Raw genomic sequence first — 6,666 nt, 5'->3', positions numbered from 1 at the left:
TGCCCAATCTTCCTTGCAAGGAGTGGCTGGTGGGTTTGAACCACCAGCCTTCTGGTTAGCAGTCACATGCCTTAGGCACAATGGCACCAGAGCTCCTTTTTGTAAAGGGGCAGATAGTAAGTATTTTAGGGTTTTCTGGCCATATACATCTCTGTAGTATATTCTCTTTTTTTACAATCCTTTAAAAAAATGTGAAACCCATCCTTAGATCAAGAGCCTTATGACAACAAGCCTTGGGCTGGATTTTGAGAGCTTCCTGGACGTAGTAGCTGCTAGTGCCCCCAAACCAGGTAAAACAGCCTGAAACCAAAACCAAACTCACTGTCATCAATCGATTCGGACTGATAGCAACCCCCACTGGGTTTCCAAGGCTGTAAATCTTCATGGAAGCAGACTGCCTCATCTTTCTTCCACGGAGTGGCTGTGCATTCAGACCACCAACCTTTTGGTTAACAACCAAATGCCTTAACTACTCCACCACCAGAGCGCCTGAAAACAGCCTGAATGTGGCTTGTTTATTAATGACACTTGTTTATTGATCACATTAATGTATTTCTACCAAAACCAGAAAAACAAACCCATTGCCATCAATTCTGACTCATGGTGACCCTAGATTCCAGCTCATGGTGACAGACTAGAACCTGCCCATAGAGTTTCCAAGGCTCTAATCGTTACAGAAGCTGACTGCCACATCTGCTGGTGTGTTTGAACCACTGACCTTTAAGTAAGCAGCTGAATGCTTAACCACTGTGCCACCAGGGTTCCTTTTAATGTGTTGCTACTCCCCCTTTTATGGTATCAATATGAACTCACAGATTTTTATGCATTTACTATGTTTCAGTTCTTTGAAGGTTGGTTTTGTAGTTATTTTGTTTGTTTGTTCTAAGTAGATGCTCACATTTCCCCATCTTTGCCTGGAAGAGCCCCTTCAAGGAGGCCTTTTGGTGGACCCAAATAGTCCTTGGTACCTTCCTTGCTTTCTTTATGATGAGCTGTCCCAGCCTCATCTGATACGTTTCTTGGACCAAGGTTGGTGTTAGCCATTGCTCCAAGAAACCCTGGTTTCTTTTAGTTGGGCATGGTATTTAGAGACCAGAAGCTGAGTGCTGGATATGCAGTATTGGAATGCCTAGATATTTGAATTTATAAATAGAAATGATGTGTGAAAGGAGTATATTCTGGAGAGATTCCAGCTGCTCCCCAGAAACTCCTTCACCTCTGTCCTGGTCCAGTAAGCACCATGTACGGCCCCAGATGTGGCTTGGGCACCGGGGAGGTGCCCGAGAACAAGGAGTCAGTCATGTTCTGTGGGCAGAACCCACAGAGGCAGGAGAAACAGGAAAGATTTCAAAAACCAGAGTCAGATCAATTTCAAGTTCACCTTCAATTAAGTCTAAAAACCCCTGCTGCCCAGAACGCTCATTACTCAGTAACTTTGGGTAATTGAGGGTTTGCTACAAAAATAAGTATAGGGGATTTTAATGAAAGATTCTTGACCTACAGTTTGCAGGGGTTACAAAGTCAGATGCCCACATAAGCCAAAGCAGGTGATGAAAAGTGAGTCAAATGGGGCTGAGTGTAAGGTAACAGAGAGTGGGGAAAGTGGAGGTGAACCCCAGGGTTCACGCTCCATCCTAGTGGGCAGCTGCCACTCAATGGCACCAGAGTGTGGCCACATGGGAACAATTGTCAGATCTTTCTGACTTTTCCAAAGATGAAGAAAATCCAGATTTTTAAAATGTGAAATCTCATAATTTTGAACCAACAGTTGGCTGAAGTGGGGTTTTACGAGCTTAGTTGAGTTAAATTCACTTGCAATAAAATGCATCCATTTTGAGCATACAGTTTATTGATTTTTTACGAATGTAGACACCCAGTGAACCACCATCCTCTCCAGATACAGAGCGTTTTCTCACCCTCTTGCCCCTTCCTCATCAGTCCACTCGTCACCATGGCCCCAGTCACTGATCTGCTTTCTGTTGTTAAGGTTTGTCTTTTCTGGGGCTCTGTGTAAATGGAAACACATGGCATACACTCTCTGTGGCCAGCTTCTTTTAGTCAACCTGGTTTTTAAAAACCACCCATTCACATTGTGAAGCAGTTACCCTGCGTTGATTTCCATTCATGGCAGCTCTGTGTGTCGGCGTAGAACTGGCCCCACAGGGTTCTCAGTGGCTGGTTTTGCAGAAGTAGGTCACCAGGCCTTTCTTCTGAGGTGCTTCTGGCTGGACCAAACCACCAACCATTGGGTTAGCAGCTGAGTGTATTAACTGTTCACCAGGGACTCCATCCATGTTAGCATGCATCAATATTTCATTCCTTTTTTGCTGCATAATATTCCATCATGTGGATATGCCCCAATCTGTTTATCTATTCGCCTGTTGATGGACATTAGAATTGTTTCCAGTTTGGAGTTTTTATGAATAAGGCTGCTGTGAACATTTATGTGCACAGTCTTTGTATGAATATTTATTTTCCATTTTCTTGGACAATTAAGAGGTAGACTTTTAGGTCACGTGACCAAAACCATGACACTTAGGAAAAGGAAGACACAGGTGAACAAGAGGCACTGAGAGCAAAGAAAGACACTTTCACATACACAATATTGTTATCAGTGATGACAAACATTACTCTATGAATAGACAGATGGGTAGGTGGGCTGAATGATCAGGTATGTCTAGGTAAAAGGGAGTATACCCATGACCATGTATAAGGTTGGCAGATGATATTTCTACATACATATTTGTATGTGCTGTAAGAATGTCCATATAAATAGAATAGGCAGCAAAGTTATGATAGCTTCTTAGCCACAGTCAGCTACCATGATGGAGCAAGTTGTTGGACCTGAGGGCTCAGGGCCGTGGGCATGGGGTTCATCAAGCTCAGTTGGCATAACATGCTACACAAAAACATTGTCCCACATCCTACTTTAGTGAGTAGTGACTAGGGTCTTAAAAACTTGCAAGTGGACCTATACAACTATGAGACCAGAAGAACTAGATGGTGCCCGGCTACCACTGTCATCCACTTGGAAGGGATGTATGAGATCCTGCACAGAGAGGGAGAACAATGTGGAAGAAAACTCAAAATCATTTGGAGGCAAAAAAAAAAAAAAAAAGAAGAAGAAGGTGGGGACCAGGTTTGCTGGTCCAATGGAGCCTGGTGTAACCACTGAGACTATGGCCCCTAGCTGCCCTTCAGGTCTGGAATTGAACCCACAACTGTGGTTTCCAGCCAAACAAAGTACAGGCATGTGAGTTAAACATTTACCTCAAGTAGACACACGCCCTGGAGAGAACAATCATGGGAGAAGGAAGGGCTGCTTATGCACAGGGAGATAGCTCAGGGTGCAGAAGAGTATGAAGGGATGGACACTGGGAGGAGGTAACTATGGGGAGGAAGTGGGAGGGGAGCTGCTGCATTGTAAATTTTGGTCAATGACATGAGACAAAGTATATGTGAACTGCTGTATGAAAAGTGAATTTACTCTGTAAATCTTCACCCAAATCCTAATTAAAAAAAAAAAAAAAAAAAACTTGCAAGTGGCCAACTAGATGGAACAATTGTTCTCTCCTTGCCCAGGCCAAAGAAGAATGAAGAAAACCAAAGACATGTGGAAACAGTTAGTTCAAGGGACTAGTGGACCATGTAAACATTAGCCTGTATGCCCATGAGACCAGAAGAACTGCATGGGTGCCCAGCTACCACTGTCAACCACTCAGAGAGGGTTCAGTGCAGGAGATCCTGTATAGAGTGGGAAACAATGTGGAACAAAACTCAAAATCATTTAAAAAAAAAAAAAACAGGTTTGCTGGTCTGATAGAGCCTGGTGGAGACTCCAGAGATTATGTCCCTTCAGGCCTGGAATTGAACTCACTTCCATGGCTTCCGGCCAAACAATAGGTATATGGAGTAAACTTTTACACCAGGTAGTATAGTCCTTAGAATGGTCAATCATGGAAGAACAGAAGGGCTGTCAGGGAGATAGCTGAGGGGCGCAGGAAGGCATAGGAAAGAAGGACACAGGAAAGAGGTAACTACAGGGAGGGAGTGGGAAGAGAGCAGTTACATTGTGGGGCTTGCAGTCAATGTCATGAAACAAAATGTATATGAACTGCTGTGTGGAAAATGAATTTGCTCTGTAAACTTCCACCCAAATCACAAAATTTTTTAAAAAAAGAGTGGAGTTGTTAAGTCATATAGGAAGTGTTCATTTAACTTTATAAGAAACTGCCAAGCTGTTGTCCAAAGTGACTACCATTTTGCATTCCAGCCAGCCATGGATGAGAGCTCTGATTGCCCCACACCTTCGCCACCAACACTGGGCATTGTCACTCCTAGTGGGTGTAGTAGTATCTCACTGTGGTTTTCATTTGCATTTCCTCGGCATAGTGCCTAAGGCATTTGACTGCTAACCAGATGGCTCTCGGTTCAAACCCACCAGCCACTCCTCGATTGGGCAATTTACTTCTGTAGAAACAAATTATGATAGCTTCTCAGCCACAGTCAGCTACCATGAGTGAACAAGTTGTTGGACCTGTGGGCTCAGGACTGTGGTCATGGGGGACAGCAAGAAGGTGGTACAGATACCACCTCATGAAACCCAAGGAAGGGTTGCTATGAGTCGAGTCAACTTGATGGCAGTGGGTTTTTGGTTTAATGACTAATGATGTGGAGCATTTTCATGTGTGTATGGTCCGTTCTTATATCTTCTTTTATGAAATATCTTTTCAAATCTGTTGGCCATTTGTTTTAGGTGGTTTGTCTTATTTTTGAGTTGAGAGTTCGTTACATATTCTCCATTCTAGTTTTTTGTCAGATAGATAGAGAGATGGATAGATATATTACAAATATTTTCTGCCAGTGGCTTGATCTTTTATTTTCTTAACAGTGGCGTTTGAAGCACAGATACTTTAATTTGGATGAAGTACAGTTGACCTGGTTTTTTTGCTTTTATGAGTCATGCTTTTATGCACTTTCTAAAAAATCTTGGCCTACTCCAAAGTTGCGTAGATTTTCTCCTAAGTTTCCTTTTGGAAACTTTATAGTTTTAGCTCTTATATTTATATTTTTTCATCCATTTCAAGTGAAGTTTTGTATCATGTATAGTAGGAGTTGGGATTTAATTTTTCTTAGATAGACAGCTATCTCTTCCAGCATCTTTTGTTGAAAAAACTATCCTTTCTGCATTGAATTACCTTGATATCTTTGTGGGTGTGCTTCTGAATTCTCTATTCTGTTCCGTTGATCAACACATCAGTCATTACACCAATACCACACTGTCCTTATTACCTTATAGTAAGTCTTACTATTGGATCATACATGTCCTGTGATTATGTTCTTTTTCAGAAGTGTTTTTGGCTATTTTAGACTCTCTGCATTTCAATATAAAATATAAAGTTTAGAATCAGCTTATTAGTTTCTGAAAAAAAAAAAATTAAGTCTTCTGGGATTTTGATTGCAATTGTCTCTGAAATTGAGTGGATATTTTCTTTTATAAGAAAATGAGAACAGTTGCACACACGTTTTGCATCAGCTGCCAGGAACATTGACTGCAAGTTCAGGGCCAGGGTGCCGGTAGTAATCTGTGGCTCTGAGCGGCATGACGGTGTCCACTCTTGTGCGCCCACAGATAACCTCAGTCTTCGCTTTGCTTGTTTGGGTTGGTTTAACCTGTAAGCTGACTCAGGCCCTTCTGCCACACAGTGTGTATACATTCCAAACACAGCCATCACCTGGGGGGTAGAAATCTAACAGCAATGACCTGCGTTGTTTGCATTGATTGATTTCTCACTTGGCCAATGACTGAAAGAGTTGGAGCTAAGTTAGTACTTGAGGAACTTCTGTTGTTTGCTTAGCGTTGTCACAGTCTCTGCTGCAGGTAATACTATTGTTGACTTAATGTTGATCTTTAAAGCTATCTTTCATTTTTTTTCACTCAAGAATATTGAGGAACATAAAGGAGAAAACGGTATCTCTTGCCATCAGCTCACCCTTAAAAATAAACCCAATAAAAACAGAATGTTGTTCATTCTAGCTCGATTCTGTTGCCTGACAAGGTTCTGAGCCTGGGGCCTCCTTGTTAAACCTGGAGTTTGGCAAAGGTTAAGGAGGTTTTCAAAGACCTGTTCCTACCAAACTGAGACTCTCTCCTTGACTTAAACAGAATGATTAAATGGGAATTAAAAAGGATGGACATCAGAGGCAACAACAGACAGCCTGCACAGATACTCTCAGACCCACCCTCACCCACTCTGATCTGTCATCCATAGCGGCCACAATGCTCTCATCACACCAGTGTCCCTTAGGCACATAGATGCAGGAGTCCTCAACAAAACGCCAGGCAACTGAACCCAACACCATATTAAACAGATTGTACACAGGATCACCGCCATTCACTCCTCTGTCAATTTGAAGTACCATGATGGCTTACATGTTGCTGTGAAACTAGAGGCTATGGGTCACCCTTGGTGGGCTGCTTTCAGCAGAGCTTCCAAACTAAGACTGGGAACAAGGACGAGCCACCCACTTCTGGAAAAATTGGCCAGTGAAAATTTTATGAATAGAAGATGGCGGACTAGGCAGAAGGACTGCACAGACCCTCTTCAAAAAAGAAAAGGGAAACCAATTAACAAAGACACAGAAGATAATCTTGGACCCCTGAGC

Source organism: Orycteropus afer, unplaced genomic scaffold (genome assembly GCF_000298275.1).
Source record: "Orycteropus afer afer isolate SDZICR_OR568_19922 unplaced genomic scaffold, OryAfe1.0 scaffold00376, whole genome shotgun sequence".
In the NCBI taxonomy this organism is placed as follows: domain Eukaryota; kingdom Metazoa; phylum Chordata; class Mammalia; order Tubulidentata; family Orycteropodidae; genus Orycteropus; species Orycteropus afer.
Note: the sequence above shows the minus strand (reverse complement) of the source record.